This window comes from Oncorhynchus nerka, linkage group LG27, assembly GCF_034236695.1.
Source record: "Oncorhynchus nerka isolate Pitt River linkage group LG27, Oner_Uvic_2.0, whole genome shotgun sequence".
NCBI classification, from domain to species: Eukaryota; Metazoa; Chordata; class Actinopteri; order Salmoniformes; family Salmonidae; genus Oncorhynchus; species Oncorhynchus nerka.
In genome coordinates, this window is record NC_088422.1 from 94,361,334 (window position 1) to 94,379,968 (window position 18,635).

The window sequence follows — 18,635 nt, forward strand, 5'->3', positions numbered from 1 at the left end:
GAAAGAGGTTGAGGAAGGCAGAGAGAGAGATGGTGTGGTAGGTGAAACTATCAGAGAGAGAGAGAGCGAGAGAGAGGTAGGTGAAACTATCAAGAGAGAGCGAGAGCGCACGAGAGAGAGAGAGAGAGGTGTGGTAGGTGAAACTATCAGAGAGAGAGAGAGAGAGAGAGAGACATGGTGTGGTAGGTGAAACTATCAGAGAGAGAGAGAGACAGACTCAGTGAGCACAGTCTGGCTATAGAGACCGGTTGTCACAGACAAACCTGGCTGCCCAGAGAGGACAGGCTGTGCTCACTCTGCTCCAGGGGAGAGGTAGAGACAGAGCTGCATTTCCTACTACACTGTGACAAATACTCAGACCAAAGAGAATATTTCTTTCCCAAAATTATAATTCAATACAAAGAATTTGAAACTATAAAAGATGAAGAAAAAATCCAATATTTATTGGGTGAAAAGCCTGCCACAACCTGAGGGACAGCCAGTGAAAAGTGCAAAGTAATGTCGATAATATTTCCCATCTTGTTTGGTTTTGTCTTTCATACCAGGTCATGTGTCTTCTCAGTCATGTTGACACTGGTCTACTACCAGGTCATGTGTCTTCTCAGTCATGTTGAGACTGGTCTACTACCAGGTCATGTGTCTTCTCAGTCATGTTGAGACTGGTCTACTACCAGGTCATGTGTCTTCTCAGTCATGTTGACACTGGTCTACTACCAGGTCATGTGTCTTCTCAGTCATGTTGACACTGGTCTACTACCAGGTCATGTGTCTTCTCAGTCATGTTGAGACTGGTCTACTACCATGTCATGTGTCTTCTCAGTCATGTTGACACTGGTCTACTACCAGGTCATGTGTCTTCTCAGTCATGTTGAGACTGGTCTACTACCAGGTCATGTGTCTTCTCAGTCATGTTGACACTGGTCTACTACCAGGTCATGTGTCTTCTCAGTCATGTTGACACTGGTCTACTACCAGGTCATGTGTCTTCTCAGTCATGTTGACACTGGTCTACTACCACGTCATGTGTCTTCTCAGTCATGTTGACACTGGTCTACTACCAGGTCATGTGTCTTCTCAGTCATGTTGAGACTGGTCTACTACCATGTCATGTGTCTTCTCAGTCATGTTGACACTGGTCTACTACCAGGTCATGTGTCTTCTCAGTCATGTTGACACTGGTCTACTACCACGTCATGTGTCTTCTCAGTCATGTTGACACTGGTCTACTACCATGTCATGTGTCTTCTCAGTCATGTTGACACTGGTCTACTACCAGGTCATGTGTCTTCTCAGTCATGTTGAGACTGGTCTACTACCAGGTCATGTGTCTTCTCAGTCATGTTGAGACTGGTCTACTACCAGGTCATGTGTCTTCTCAGTCATGTTGAGACTGGTCTACTACTATTGCTTTAATGTATTATTATTCTCATTAATATTGTTGTTGCTGTTAATGGTAAACCCATGTCCACTACTACTATTATTATTGCTGTTAATGGTAAACCCATGTCCACTACTAATATTATTATTGCTGTTGATGGTAAACCCATGTCCACTACTAATATTATTATTGCTGTTGATGGTAAACCCATGTCCACTACTACTATTATTATTGCTGTTAATGGTAAACCCATGTCCACTACTACTATGGTAAACCCATGTCCATTATATTATTATTGCTGTTAATGGTAAACCCATGTCCACTACTACTATTATTATTGTCCACCACTACTAATATTATTATTGCTGTTAATGGTAAACCCATGTCCACTACTAATATTATTATTGCTGTTAATGGTAAACCCATGTCCACTACTAATTATTGCTGTTGATTAAACCCATGCTCCACTTAATATTATTATTGTAAAACCCATGTCCACTACTAATATTATTATTGCTGTTAATGGTAAACCCATGTCCACTACTAATATTATTATTGCTGTTAATGGTAAACCCATGTCCACTACTAATATTATTATTGCTGTTAATGGTAAACCCATGTCCACTAATATTATTATTGCTAAAACCCATGTCCACTACTATTTATTATTGCTGTTGATGGTAAACCCATGTCCACTACTAATATTATTATTGCTGTTAATGGTAAACCCATGTCCACTACTAATATTATTATTGCTGTTAATGGTAAACCCATGTCCACTACTAATATTATTATTGCTGTTAATGGTAAACCCATGTCCACTACTAATATTATTATTGCTGTTAATGGTAAACCCATGTCCACTACTAATATTATTATTGCTGTTAATGGTAAACCCATGTCCACTACTAATATTATTATTGCTGTTAATGGTAAACCCATGTCCACTACTAATATTATTATTGCTGTTAAAACCCATGTCCACTACTAATATTATTATTGCTGTTAATGGTAAACCCATGTCCACTACTAATATTATTATTGCTGTTAATGGTAAACCCATGTCCACTACTATTTATTATTGCTGTTAATGGTAAACCCATGTCCACTACTAATATTATTATTGCTGTTAATGGTAAACCCATGTCCACTACTAATATTATTATTGCTGTTACTATGGTAAAAACCCATGTCCACTACTAATATTATTATTGCTGTTAATGGTAAACCCATGTCCACTACTACTATTATTATTGCTGTTAATGGTAAACCCATGTCCACTACTAATATTATTATTGCTGTTAATGGTAAACCCATGTCCACTACTAATATTATTATTGCTGTTAATGGTAAACCCATGTCCACTACTAATATTATTATTGCTGTTAATGGTAAACCCATGTCCACTACTAATATTATTATTGCTGTTAATGGTAAACCCATGTCCACTACTAATATTATTATTGCTGTTAATGGTAAACCCATGTCCACTACTAATATTATTATTGCTGTTAATGGTAAACCCATGTCCACTACTAATATTATTATTGCTGTTAATGGTAAACCCATGTCCACTACTAATATTATTATTGCTGTTAATGGTAAACCCATGTCCACTACTAATATTATTATTGCTGTTAATGGTAAACCCATGTCCACTACTAATATTATTATTGCTGTTAATGGTAAACCCATGTCCACTACTAATATTATTATTGCTGTTAATGGTAAACCCATGTCCACTACTAATATTATTATTGCTGTTAATGGTAAACCCATGTCCACTACTAATATTATTATTGCTGTTAATGGTAAACCCATGTCCACTACTAATATTATTATTGCTGTTAATGGTAAACCCATGTCCACTACTAATATTATTATTGCTGTTAATGGTAAACCCATGTCCACTACTAATATTATTATTGCTCCCATGTCCACTACTAATATTATTATTGCTGTTAATGGTAAACCCATGTCCACTACTAATATTATTATTGCTGTTAATGGTAAACCCATGTCCACTACTAATATTATTATTGCTGTTAATGGTAAACCCATGTCCACTACTAATATTATTATTGCTGTTAATGGTAAACCCATGTCCACTACTAATATTATTATTGCTGTTAATGGTAAACCCATGTCCACTACTAATATTATTATTGCTGTTAATGGTAAACCCATGTCCACTACTAATATTATTATTGCTGTTAATGGTAAACCCATGTCCACTACTAATATTATTATTGCTGTTAATGGTAAACCCATGTCACACTATTATTATTGCTGTTACTATGGTAAACTAATATATATTATTGCTGTTAATGGTAAACTACTAATATTATTATTGCTGTTAATGGTAAACCCATGTCCACTACTAATATTATTATTGCTGTTAATGGTAAACCCATGTCCACTACTAATATTATTATTGCTGTTAATGGTAAACCCATGTCCACTACTAATATTATTATTGCTGTTAATGGTAAACCCATGTCCACTACTAATATTATTATTGCTGTTAATGGTAAACCCATGTCCACTACTAATATTATTATTGCTGTTAATGGTAAACCCATGTCCACTACTAATATTATTATTGCTGTTAATGGTAAACCCATGTCCACTACTACTATTATTATTGCTGTTAATGGTAAACCCATGTCCACTACTAATATTATTATTGCTGTTAATGGTAAACCCATGTCCACTACTAATATTATTATTGCTGTTAATGGTAAACCCATGTCCACTACTAATATTATTATTGCTGTTAATGGTAAACCCATGTCCACTACTACTATTAAACCCATGTCCACTACTACTATTATTATTGCTGTTAATGGTAAACCCATGTCCACTACTAATATTATTATTGCTGGTTAATATTATTATTGCTGTTAAAAACCCATGTCCACTACTAATATTATTATTGCTGTTAATGGTAAACCCATGTCCACTACTAATATTATTATTGCTGTTAATGGTAAACCCATGTCCACTACTAATATTATTATTGCTGTTAATGGTAAACCCATGTCCACTACTAATATTATTATTGCTGTTAATGGTAAACCCATGTCCACTACTAATATTATTATTGCTGTTAATGGTAAACCCATGTCCACTACTAATATTATTATTGCTGTTAATGGTAAACCCATGTCCACTACTAATATTATTATTGCTGTTAATGGTAAACCCATGTCCACTACTAATATTATTATTGCTGTTAATGGTAAACCCATGTCCACTACTAATATTATTATTGCTGTTAATGGTAAACCCATGTCCACTACTAATATTATTATTGCTGTTAATGGTAAACCCATGTCCACTACTAATATTATTATTGCTGTTAATGGTAAACCCATGTCCACTACTAATATTATTATTGCTGTTAATGGTAAACCCATGTCCACTACTAATATTATTATTGCTGTTAATGGTAAACCCATGTCCACTACTAATATTATTATTGCTGTTAATGGTAAACCCATGTCCACTACTAATATTATTATTGCTGTTAATGGTAAACCCATGTCCACTACTAATATTATTATTGCTGTTAATGGTAAACCCATGTCCACTACTAATATTATTATTGCTGTTAATGGTAAACCCATGTCCACTACTAATATTATTATTGGGTAAACCCATGTCCACTACTAATATTATTATTGCTGTTAATGGTAAACCCATGTCCACTACTACTATTATTATTGCTATTAATGGTAAACCCATGTCCACTACTACTATTATTATTGCTGTTAATGGTAAACCCATGTCCACTACTAATATTATTATTGCTGTTAATGGTAAACCCATGTCCACTACTAATATTATTATTGCTGTTAATGGTAAACCCATGTCCACTACTAATATTATTATTGCTGTTAATGGTAAACCCATGTCCACTACTAATATTATTATTGCTGTTAATGGTAAACCCATGTCCACTACTAATATTATTATTGCTGTTAATGGTAAACCCATGTCCACTACTAATATTATTATTGCTGTTAATGGTAAACACATGTCCACTACTAATATTATTATTGCTGTTAATGGTAAACCCATGTCCACTACTACTGTTAATGGTAAACACATGTCCACTATATATTATTATTGCTGTTAATGGTAAACCCATGTCCACTACTAATTATTATTAAACCCATGTCCACTACTAATATTATTATTGCTGTTAATGGTAAACCCATGCTGTTAATGGTAAACCCATGTCCACTACTAATATTATTATTGCTGATGGTGATGGTGTGGTAGGTGAAACTATGACAGAGAGAGAGATGGTGTGGTAGGTGAAACTATCAGAGAGAGAGATGGTGTGGTAGGTGAAACTATCATAGAGAGAGAGAGAGATGGTGTGGTAGGTGAAACTATGAGAGAGAGAGCGAGAGAGAGAGAGAGAGAGAGAGATGGTGTGGTAGGTGAAACTATCAGAGAGAGAGCGAGAGAGAGAGAGAGATGGTGTGGTAGGTGAAACTATCAGAGAGAGAGATGGTGTGGTAGGTGAAACTATCAGAGAGAGAGATGGTGTGGTAGGTGAAACTATCAGAGAGAGAGATGGTGTGGTAGGTGAAACTATGACAGAGAGAGAGATGGTGTGGTAGGTGAAACTATCATAGAGAGAGAGAGAGAGAGATGGTGTGGTAGGTGAAACTGGGCTTTCCCCGATCCACTGGGCTTTCCCCGATCCACTGGGCTTTCCCCGGTCCACTGGGCTTTCCCCGATCCACTGGGCTTTCCCCGGTCAGAACCATCCGTTGCAATATTGTGCGCACATCTTCGATCTCTGCAGCGACGTCATTGGACGCCTAGTTTCTTTTCCTTTCTTCGCCCCTGCAGGTCCTGTGTTCTTCCACCTCCATGGTCCACACAACCTACAGTAAGACCTGGTGTTAGACGGTAGACTAGCCAAGTAGCTGGAAAGGGCTCCATGGTCCACACAACCTACAGTAAGAACCCGGTGTTAGACGGTAGACTAGCCAAGTAGCTGGAAAGGGCTCCATGGTCCACACAACCTATAGTAAGGACCCGGTGTTAGACGGTTGACTAGCCAAGTAGCTGGAAAGGGCTCCATGGTCCACACAACCTACAGTAAGGACCCGGTGTTAGACTAGCCAAGTAGCTGGAAAGGGCTCCATGGTCCACACAACCTATAGTAAGGACCCGGTGTTAGACGGTAGACTAGCCAAGTAGCTGGAAAGGGCTCCATGGTCCACACAACCTATAGTAAGGACCCGGTGTTAGACGGTAGACTAGCCAAGTAGCTGGAAAGGGCTCCATGGTCCACACAACCTATAGTAAGGACCCGGTGGTAGACTAGCCAAGTAGCTGGAAAGGGCTCCATGGTCCACACAACCTACAGTAAGGACCCGGTGTTAGACGGTAGACTAGCCAAGTAGCTGGAAAGGGCTCCATGGTCCACACAACCTATAGTAAGGACCCGGTGGTAGACTAGCCAAGTAGCTGGAAAGGGCTCCATTAGAAGAGCCCATGTTACTTCTCTAGCTTGTTGTGACACCCTGGGTAATCAGAGAGACATAGATATCTGCCTCAGCCTACTGCAATCAGAGAGACTGAGATATCAGAGAGACATAGATATCTGCCTCAGCCTACTGCAATCAGAGAGACTGAGATATCTGCCTCAGCCTACTGCAATCAGAGAGACTGAGATATCAGAGAGACATAGATATCTGCCTCAGCCTACTGCAATCAGAGAGACTGAGATATCTGCCTCAGCCTACTGCAATCAGAGAGAGAGAGAGAGATATCTGCCTCAGCCTACTGCAATCAGAGAGAGAGAGATATCTGCCTCAGCCTACTGCAATCAGAGAGATAGACATCTGCCTCAGCCTACTGCAATCAGAGAGAGATATCTGCCTCAGCCTACTGCAACCAGAGAGAGACAGATATCTGCCTCAGCCTACTGCAATCAGAGAGAGAGATATCTGCCTCAGCCTACTGCAATCAGAGAGATAGACATCTGCCTCAGCCTACTGCAATCAGAGAGATATCTGCTTCAGCCTACTGCAACCAGAGAGAGACAGATATCTGCCTCAGCCTACTGCAATCAGAGAGAGAGAGAGATCTGCCTCAGCCTACTGCAATCAGAGAGACTGAGATATCTGCCTCAGCCTACTACAATCAGAGAGACTGAGATATCTGCCTCAGCCTACTGCAATCAGAGAGACTGAGATATCTGCCCCAGCCTACTGCAATCAGAGAGACTGAGATATATCCTCAGCCTACTGCAATCAGAGAGACTGAGATATCTGCCTCAGCCTAATGCAATCAGGGAGACTGAGATATCTGCCTCAGCCTACTGCAATCAGAGAGACTGAGATATCTGCCTCAGCCTACTGCAATCAGAGAGAGAGAGATATCTGCCTCAGCCTACTGCAATCAGAGAGAGAGATAACTGCCTCAGCCTACTGCAATCAGAGAGAGATATCTGCCTCAGCCTACTGCAACCAGAGAGAGACAGATATCTGCCTCAGCCTACTGCAATCAGAGAGAGAGAGATATCTGCCTCAGCCTACTGCAATCAGAGAGAGAGAGATATCTGCCTCAGCCTACTGCAATCAGAGAGATAGACATCTGCCTCAGCCTACTGCAATCAGAGAGAGATAACTGCCTCAGCCTACTGCAACCAGAGAGAGACAGATATCTGCCTCAGCCTACTGCAATCAGAGAGAGAGATCTGCCTCAGCCTACTGCAATCAGAGAGAGACAGATATCTGCCTCAGCCTACTGCTCAGTGCTTAGTCTCATAACCTCATCTCCACTGCATTCCAGTCTCAACTCCCTCACTCATCCACACATAGGCCTTTACACAGCGGCATGGCTTTGGAGTGGAATGCTGTCTCATGCATAGAAGATCGGCCAGTGAGTCCACAGAGGCCAGTGAGTCCACAGAGGTTGACCATTAGGTAGCCCGTCTGGTTCTTTCAGTAGACTCCAGTCAGGTGTGGTTCTGCTTGCCGGCAGACTCCAGTCAGGTGTGGTTCTGCTTGCCGGCCGACTCCAGTCAGGTGTGGTTCTGCTTGCCGGCCGACTCCAGTCAGGTGTGGTTCTGCTTGCCGGCTGACTCCAGTCAGGTGTGGTTCTGCTTGCCGGCTGACTCCAGTCAGGTGTGGTTCTGCTTGCCGGCTGACTCCAGTTCCAAGTAACGTGCAATGACACAGGAAACATCATGCAAATTTCTGCACAGTCGTTCGACACCGAAATAAACAAGTGAAACCAACGTATACTGTTAGTGTTACGATGTTTTCTTTAAAATGTCTGTTTCCGGGAATAGAAAGGGGATTTCCTCTGTTGTGGCCTAACATGACAACTCAAATTAAATCCAAATGGTTAAGCATCCACTGGAAATACATCTTGTCTTCAGCACACTCCATTTCTTAATGAGACAGGGGAGAGGCCGGGGGAGAGGCCCTAGGGAGAGGCCGGGGGAGAGACCGGGGGAGAGGCCCTAGGGAGAGGCCGGGGGAGAGGCCAGGGGAGAGGCCAGGGGAGAGGCCGGGGGAGAGGCCAGGGGAGAGGCCGGGGGAGAGGCCCTAGGGAGAGGCCCTAGGGAGAGGCCGGGGGAGAGGCCAGGGGAGAGGCCGGGGGAGAGGCCGGGGGAGAGGCCGGGAGGAGAGGCCGGGGGAGAGGCCGGGGGAGAGGCCAGGGGAGAGGCCAAGGGAGAGGCCAGGGGAGAGGCCAGTTCTATGTTTAGTCATTATTAAGTGAGGGTGAGGCGGGTCACAACCTGCTGTCATATGTCCATTAAAATCTATGCAATATTTGGGGTAATGGTTTAATTGACTGACATGTAGTGTCTACGATAGTAACATGGTGTCAGAATCAGAAAATTACGTTTTCACTTTTTATAGGAGCATAATTTAAACAATAAGAAACTGGCTATTTAAAGCATTTAGTTGTTATTTTAGCTTTCATCCTTAGACAGTGTCTCTGTGCTGCAGTAGTGTAACTAAAGGCTGTGGGAAGGTGTGCAGAGGGCTAACTGTGAGGAGAAACTGTGAAACCTGGAAATAGGTACTGGAGCTGCTCCCAGGTAGGAGGAAATCATCTGTTGAGAGAGGTGATATATTCTCCCTCCCAATCCTTCTGCTGCTTTCTCTCTTCAGATTTAAGAACATATTCACACCTTTCTCTCTGCAGATTTAAGAACATATTCAAACCTTTCTCTCTGGAGATTTAAGAACATATTCAAACCTTTCTCTCTGCAGATTTAAGAACATATTCAAACCTTTCTCTCTGCAGATTTAAGAACATATTCAAACCTTTCTCTCTGCAGATTTAAGAACATATTCAAACCTTTCTCTCTGCAGATTTAAGAACATATTCACACCTTTCTCTCTGCAGATTTAAGAACATATTCAAACCTTTCTCTCTGCAGATTTAAGAACATATTCAAACCTTTCTCTCTGCAGATTTAAGAACATATTCAAACCTTTCTCTCTGCAGATTTAAGAACATATTCAAACCTTTCTCTCTGCAGATTTAAGAACATATTCAAACCTTTCTCTCTGCAGATTTAAGAACATATTCACACCTTTCTCTCTGCAGATTTAAGAACATATTCACACCTTTCTCTCTGCAGATTTAAGAACATATTCAAACCTTTCTCTCTGCAGATTTAAGAACATATTCAAACCTTTCTCTCTGCAGATTTAAGAACGTATTCAAACCTTTCTCTCTGCAGATTTAAGAACATATTCACACCTTTCCTCAACAAGAGGAACAGTAGAACCACTAGTGTTATAGCCTAGGCTTTGATCAGACAGAACTTTTCAACTGATCTGACGTCAGCCGTAAACCTGGTCTGAAAACCTGGATATCCAAAGATTATCCATCCATTATATGTCCAGCCAGCCCATAACACCAGTTATATATGTTTCCACGGCAACACAGGGCTTCAAAATCACCCCGGCTGGTAGCGAGCAGAGGCAGGCTATTTTTGGGCAGAAATGGTCAATTATACTTTTGGTACCCGAAGGCTATAATGAAATTTCACAATCTGTCTCAACACCACACTGTGCATTGAACAATAAAGGTGTTGTGACCAATAAAAGGGAAGACCGACCTCAGTAAAACCAAATGTGTTTCTGATGTTTTACCTCCACCATCGGTCCTCTATGAGCAGTCTGGCCGGACGATGCCATTGATGATCTATCTAAGGAACTAATCTATTTAACTTCAACTAAATGTCTGTGTCTGGTCTTAAGGTGAAGTCATGCTGAGTCAATATAGCACGTTTCTCTTAGTCAGCTCAGTCCCCCATTAATGAAATCAGCCTGTGTCACAAACAGTCCAGTCCAATAACATAGCCTCTCAGTTACTAGTTAGTCATGATGCAATGGAACAGTTTGAGAAGTAGTAGGCTATGAGTTCAAAGCAGTAACATCACACCACACAACCGCTATCATCTCTCACACACACGAGAAGAAAACAGTCATCATCCACTTTGGTGATTACTGAGCACACGTCTCTTCTTCTGAATAGCACTGATCCTACCTATGAGAGGTAGCCTGGTGCTGAGAGAGAGACAGAGACAGAGAGAAAGAGAGACAGAGAGAAAGAGGGAGACAGAGACAGAGGGAGAGAGAGACAGAGGGAGAGAGAGACAGAGGGAGAGAGAGACAGAGGGAGAGAGAGACAGAGAGAGAGAGAGAGGGAGAGAGAGACAGAGAGACAGAGGGAGAGAGGGAGAGAGAGACAGAGGGAGAGAGGGAGAGAGAGACAGAGGGAGAGAGAGACAGAGGGAGAGAGAGACAGAGGGAGAGAGAGACAGAGGGAGGGAGAGAGAGAGGAGAGGAGAGAGAGAGAGAGAGAGAGAGAGAGAGAGAGAGAGAGAGAGAGAGAGAGAGAGAGAGAGAGAGAGAGAGAGAGAGAGAGAGAGAGAGGGAGAGAGAGACAGAGGGAGAGAGAGACAGAGGGAGAGAGAGACAGAGGGAGAGAGAGACAGAGGGAGAGAGAGACAGAGGGAGAGAGAACCGTGTCATTTAGAGATTAGCCTAGCCACAGGCTCTACAAATAGACTTCACCTGTAAGCTTCCAGAGCAGGAGGAGTTACTGTACAGGCCCGTTGGTGCAGCTGTCTGCAGAATGAGACTAATGCAGATGAAGGACTTTTACAATAGCAACAATTGAAATGTTTTAAGCAACAATATAGTCTGCGTCTTGTCTATATCAACGCAATACATTTGAGGCCATTTTAGGCCTATTTCTGACAGATTTCAGAAACCACCATGAAGCCATGGATGAGCCTAAGAGTTGAGTTATGGATCAATGCATCTTGAAGCACGGGTTACATCCCGTACCAATTTAAGGAGTAGATTTCATCTTCTAGCAGTTTCTATGCCAATTAGCAGATGCTTTCATCCAAAGCGATTTACAGTCATGCGTGCATACATTTTACGTATGGGTGGTACCTGGCATTGCAAACACCATGCTCTACCAACTGAGCTACGGAATCATACCTGTGTTACCTACAGAATCAGACCTGTGTTACCTACAGAATCAGACCCGTGTTACCTACAGAATCAGACCCGTGTTACCTACAGAATCAGACCCGTGTTACCTACAGAATCAGACCCGTGTTACCTACGGAATCAGACCCGTGTTACCTACGGAATCAGACCCGTGTTACCTACGGAATCAGACCCGTGTTACCTACGGAATCAGACCCGTGTTACCTACGGAATCAGACCCGTGTTACCTACGGAATCAGACCCGTGTTACCTACGGAATCAGACCCGTGTTACCTACGGAATCAGACCCGTGTTACCTACGGAATCAGACCCGTGTTACCTACGGAATCAGACCCGTGTTACCTACAGAATCAGACCCGTGTTACCTACAGAATCAGACCCGTGTTACCTACAGAATCAGACCCGTGTTACCTACAGAATCAGACCCGTGTTACCTACGGAATCAGACCCGTGTTACCTACGGAATCAGACCCGTGTTACCTACGGAATCAGACCCGTGTTACCTACGGAATCAGACCCGTGTTACCTACGGAATCAGACCCGTGTTACCTACGGAATCAGACCCGTGTTACCTACAGAATCAGACCTGTGTTACCTACGGAATCAGACCTGTGTTACCTACGGAATCAGACCCGTGTTACCTACGGAATCAGACCCGTGTTACCTACGGAATCAGACCCGTGTTACCTACGGAATCAGACCCGTGTTACCTACAGAATCAGACCCGTGTTACCTAATGAATCAGACCCGTGTTACCTACGGAATCAGACCTGTGTTACCTACGGAATCAGACCCGTGTTACCTACAGAATCAGACCCGTGTTACCTACAGAATCAGACCCGTGTTACCTACAGAATCAGACCTGTATTGCAACAGAATCAGACCTGTATTGCAACTCAACAGGGATGAGAAAGACAGCTCTGAATCATTTGATCACATTACCAGTCAAGCAACTGATGAACTTTGGGTCACCTCACACCTCTACAGAGGCTAGTTCAGAGGAGAGACTGACTCAGTGAGCACTACAACCACTAGCTATGGTTCACGAAAACTGCAAAGCCTTTTTCTCACTAACATTACCACTGGGAGGGAGGGTATAGCCTATAGCATTAAAAACATGGGAGTCTTGTATTCTCACTTCTTCAAATCCCCAACCCTGGAAGACACCAGGTCAGTGGATCTAGCATTCAACACAGAGCTAAGGATAAGAGAGAGAGACAGAATGTACTGACTGTCTCCACTGTAGTGATGATCTGATGTACTGACTGTCTCCACTGTAGTGACTGTCTTCACTGTAGTGTTGATGATCTGATGTACTGACTGTCTCCACTGTAGTGACTGTCTTCACTGTAGTGTTGATGATCTGATGTACTGACTGTCTCCACTGTAGTGATGATCTGATGTACTGACTGTCTCCACTGTACTGACTGTCTCCACTTTAGTGATGATCTGATGTACTGACTGTCTCCACTGTACTGACTGTCTCCACTGTAGTGTTGATGATCTGATGTACTGACTGTCTCCACTTTAGTGATGATCTGATGTACTGACTGTCTCCACTGTAGTGATGATCTGATGTACTGACTGTCTCCACTGTAGTGTTGGTCTGCTGTACTGACTGTCTCCACTGTACTGACTGTCTCCACTGTAGTGTTGATGATCTGATGTACTGACTGTCTCCACTGTAGTGTTGATCTGCTGTACTGACTGTCTCCACTGTACTGACTGTCTCCACTGTAGTGTTGATGATCTGATGTACTGACTGTCTCCACTGTAGTGTTGATCTGCTGTACTGACTGTCTCCACTGTACTGACTGTCTCCACTGTAGTGTTGATGATCTGATGTACTGACTGTCTCCACTGTAGTGTTGATGATCTGATGTACTGACTGTCTCCACTGTAGTGTTGATGATCTGATGTACTGACTGTCTCCACTGTAGTGTTGATGATCTGATGTACTGACTGTCTCCACTGTAGTGATGATCTGATGTACTGACTGTCTCCACTGTAGTGTTGGTCTGCTGTACTGACTGTCTCCACTGTAGTGTTGATGATCTGATGTACTGACTGTCTCCACTGTAGTGTTGATGATCTGATGTACTGACTGTCTCCACTGTAGTGTTGGTCTGCTGTACTGACTGTCTCCACTGTACTGACTGTCTCCACTGTAGTGTTGATGATCTGATGTACTGACTGTCTCCACTGTAGTGTTGATGATCTGATGTACTGACTGTCTCCACTGTAGTGATGATCTGATGTACTGACTGTCTCCACTGTAGTGTTGATGATCTGATGTACTGACTGTCTCCACTGTAGTGTTGATGATCTGATGTACTGACTGTCTCCACTGTAGTGTTGATGATCTGATGTACTGACTGTCTCCACTGTAGTGTTGATCTGATGTACTGACTGTCTCCACTGTAGTGTTGATCTGCTGTACTGACTGTCTCCACTGTACTGACTGTCTCCACTGTAGTGTTGATGATCTGATGTACTGACTGTCTCCACTGTAGTGTTGATGATCTGATGTACTGACTGTCTCCACTGTAGTGTTGATGATCTGATGTACTGACTGTCTCCACTGTAGTGTTGATGATCTGATGTGAGTGTAATGATTTGCAAGAAACACGCAGCGTTAATCATCAGCGGTGAAAGACTATTTGTAGGAAGCAATCTCATGTCATACGAACTCCATCTGCTCCGAGTTTGAGCCTGGACATGGTTAAGGAACAGAAACTAACAACAGACAACGTGTGTGTGAGGAATAAAGACTTGAACACCAACGCCGTGCCGTAGAAGAGATACACCCCAGGACATTAATATGGACTGAGTTTCCAAGCACACAGCAATAGCAACACTTTGGAGTAAAGTATAAAAATATCCCTCAGATCAATAGCAGCTCAAAGAGAGCCTGTCAAGCATTGGGTATCGTCAGTTAGGCCCTAACTCATATTGTCAGCTGCAACGTCTCACAATAGATGTGCAGACTGAGACAACTCATAATAAAATAACGGTCTGAAATACTGTTCCTAATCAAATGGTTGACGTGAGAAAACTGATGTCACTCTTTTTGAATCACAAAAAAACGTCATTTTGAAGTATGTCTACGTCTGAATCAATTGCTATTGATTTGTGATCCTAGTACACTAGATTATGAACCACACAAGAAACATGAACTGCACTAGCTTTAAATGAGATAATTCTAGGAAGGCAAGTAGGCAACTGCTCTGAAGGCACCATGCAGCAATGCTGAGAGAAATCATTCAGGCAAAAAAAGGTTGCTATGGAGGTTTGCATTTCTGACAACTAGTTTAGGGATAAATGTAGCCTTTGATCATCACTCTCAGTTCCTTTACATTACGACTCTCAGTTCCTTTACATTACGACTCTCAGTTCCATTACATTACGACTCTCAGTTCCATTACATTACGACTCTCAGTTCCATTACATTCTCAGTTCCACATTACGACTCTCAGTTCCATTACATTACATTCTCAGTTCCATTACATTACGACTCTCAGACTCTCAGTTCCATTACATTACGACTCTCAGTTCCATTACATTACGACTCTCAGTTCCTTTACATTACGACTCTCAGTTCCTTTACATTACGACTCTCAGTTCCATTACATTACGACTCTCAGTTCCTTTACATTACGACTCTCAGTTCCTTTACATTACGACTCTCAGTTCCATTACATTACATTACATTACAACTCTCAGTTCCATTACATTACCATTACATTACGACTCTCACCATTACTCAGTTCCATTACATTACGACTCTCAGTTCCATTACATTACGACTCTCAGTTCCATTACATTACGACTCTCAGTTCCATTACATTACGACTCTCAGTTCCATTACATTACGACTCTCAGTTCCATTACATTACGACTCTCAGTTCCATTACATTACGACTCTCAGTTCCATTACATTACGACTCTCGGTTCCATTACATTACGACTCTCAGTTCCTTTACATTACGACTCTCAGTTCCTTTACATTACGACTCTCAGTTCCATTACATTACATTACATTACAACTCTCAGTTCCATTACATTACGACTCTCAGTTCCATTACATTACGACTCTCAGTTCCATTACATTACGACTCTCAGTTCCATTACATTACGACTCTCAGTTCCATTACATTACGACTCTCAGTTCCATTACATTACATTACAACTCTCAGTTCCATTACATTACGACTCTCAGTTCCATTACATTACGACTCTCAGTTCCATTCCATTACATTACGACATTCCACTCTTTCCATTACATTACGACTCTCAGTTCCATTACCATTACATTACGACTCTCATTCCATTACATTACGACTCTCAGTTCCATTACATTACGACTCTCCAGTTCCATTACATTATGACTCTCAGTTCCATTACATTACGACTCTCAGTTCCATTACAGTTCCATTACATTACGACTCTCAGTTCCATTACATTATGACTCTCAGTTCCATTACATTATGACTCTCAGTTCCATTACATTACGACTCTCAGTTCCATTACGACTCTCAGTTCCATTACATTACGACTCTCAGTTCCATTACATTACGACTCTCAGTTCCATTACATTCAGTTCCTTTTACATTACGACTCTCAGTTCCATTACATTATTAAGACTCTCAGTTCCATTACATTACTCTCAGTTCCATTACATTACATCTTCTGTACAGTTTTTTACAGCTCTCAGTTCCATTAACATGAACAAGCATTACATTACGACTCTCAGTTCCATTACATTACGACTCTCAGTTCCATTTTTGAAGCCATTACATTACGACTCTCAGTTCCAACCTTCCATCTTTCATATCAGTCCATTACATTACGACTTTCTCAATAATTTTCAAAAAAGGTTCAATTTATATACATCTTTATAGGGTTAAAGTTCCATTACATCTTCCATTACATTACGTTCCATTACATTACGGTTCCAAATTAGGGCTGAACTAACTCAAAACAAGTTACCAGAACTTGAACTGTTCCATTAATGAACTCAGTTCCATTACATTATTTTACTTTCAGTTCCATTACATTATGACTTCCATACATTACTCTCAGTTCCATTACATTACGACTCTCAGTTCCATTTTTCCATTACATTACGTTCCATTACTGCTCTTCCATTAATGACTTGTTCCACTTTTATCCGTTCCATTTATTGAAACTGTTCCACTGTTGGTTAGGGGCTTGTAAGTAAGCATTTCACTGTACGGTCTACCTACACCTGTTGTATTCGGCGCACGTGACTAATAACATTTGGTTTTGATGCAGAGCAACGTGTTAAGATTAGCATAAAGCATAAACGTGTTCAAAGATATCAACATATCAAAAGAACATTGCTACACGTTTTACAACATCTATCACTATGACTCAGTGATAGTCAGCTGGGGAAATAAAAATGCATTCACTTTTTCTCCACACCGCATTCATTACATTTTTCAGTTCCATTACATTACGACTCTCAGTGTATAAATATTTACCTAACTAACCATTTATTGAAAACGTTTTCAAATTAGAACAGCTTGTCACTGTTACACCATTACAAAGTGCATAATTTGGTTTTGATGCGTCTTGAGAAATTGATAAAAGTGAAAACGCTTGAATAGTCGCCTAAGCTAGCAAGAAGCAGATGTAGTCCTTCTCCCATCGCTAGCGGGAGCCTCTGTTTGTAAAAGTTACCTAACTAACCAGGCTAGAAAACGTTTTCAAATTAGAACAGCTTGTCACTGTTACACCATTACAAAGTGCATAATTCTATGCGTCTTGAGAAATTGATAAAAGTGAAAACGCTTGAATAGTCGCCTAAGCTAGCAAGAAGCAGATGTAGTCCTTCTCCCATCGCTAGCGGGAGCCTCTGTTCACTAGCTTGACAGAACGTCAAGACCGCTCGTCCCCTCTCCAAACGCGGACCAACTAATTAGCTGATAACGGCATCCTCATTCAAACAGTCAACTACGACCCATCATTGTCATAAGATACTTTTTAACTAAATGTCTACTAAATTGACATGGACCGAAAAGGAAAAATACTTTTTAATTATTCCGCTAGCTAGCTAATAAAGATATTCTATGCAGGAGACCGCTAACGAACGAGCGGTTCTCTCTCAACATCAACAATAACATGTTCCAGCTTTCCCCTTATAGTGAATTCCTTTAAAGTTATCCTTTTGCACAAAAAATACACAGAAATTCACGCTAAAATTAGTTCCTTGTCGTTTAAATTACACATGCGAAGACTTGCGTTGGCATTATATCGTTTGCTTAACCGTTTACATTTATAATGATTTCAAGCTGCGCTTTACCTTCAATTCCGCACTCTCCGCCATCTTGCAATTCCTAGTGCAAGCGTGATGACGTATTGTGACGTTGACGACCACCACGCTACGTGCGTGCGCTCATTGGGGGTGCATTTAAAATACTTGAAACGTTGTTTGAGTGCTTAAAACTGTGTTAGTTTTGCAGTAGATATAATCCGTCCCATATTCCGTTTCAAAAGATACGTTTAATTGACATGACACTTTAGGCATCTTTTGATGTCCTCAATCAATGTAAAATGCAACATTTTTTCCTCTCCCAACCACCAACTTGTTCTCTCTCACTCACTCACTCACTCACTCACTCACTCACTCACTCACTCACTCACTCACTCACTCACTCACACACACACACACACACACACACACACACACACACACACACACACACACACAC

General features: G+C 41.5%; 1 pseudogene; it reads right to left on the reverse strand.

Moving 5' to 3' along the window:
- The window catches only part of LOC115127276 (E3 SUMO-protein ligase PIAS1-like), a 100,080-nt pseudogene extending 81,791 nt beyond the window's left edge, over nt 1–18,289 (reverse strand).
- Nucleotides 18,290–18,635: the final 346 nt, after the last annotated feature.